The sequence below is a fragment of the Etheostoma spectabile genome, unplaced genomic scaffold (genome assembly GCF_008692095.1).
Source record: "Etheostoma spectabile isolate EspeVRDwgs_2016 unplaced genomic scaffold, UIUC_Espe_1.0 scaffold333, whole genome shotgun sequence".
In the NCBI taxonomy this organism is placed as follows: Eukaryota; Metazoa; Chordata; class Actinopteri; order Perciformes; family Percidae; genus Etheostoma; species Etheostoma spectabile.
The window spans coordinates 239,513-239,791 of NW_022605586.1; the positions used below are offsets into that span (position 1 = coordinate 239,513).

General features: G+C 40.1%; 1 protein-coding gene across 1 annotated transcript in view; it reads left to right on the forward strand.

Moving 5' to 3' along the window:
• The window catches only part of nek5 (NIMA related kinase 5), a 202,024-nt gene that overhangs the window by 37,158 nt on the left and 164,587 nt on the right, over positions 1-279 (forward strand). The gene's annotated exons all lie outside the window — the stretch shown is intronic.

Genomic DNA, 279 nt, shown 5'->3' on the forward strand with positions numbered 1-279 from the left:
GCTGTTAACTTTCGATTTCTGAGGCTGGTGACTCAGATTAATTTATCCTTAGTAGCAGAAGTGACTCTTGGTCCTTGTTTCCTGTGAGCCAGTTTTGTTGTAGCGCTTGATGTTTTTGTGACTGCACTTGGGGACACATACAAAGGTTTTGCAATTTTACGGACTGACTGGCCGTCATTTCTTAAAGTAATGATGGCCAGTTGTTTCTCTTTACTTAGCTGATTGGTTCTTGCCATAATATGAATTCTAACAGTTATCCAATAGCTGTCGACTGTGTAT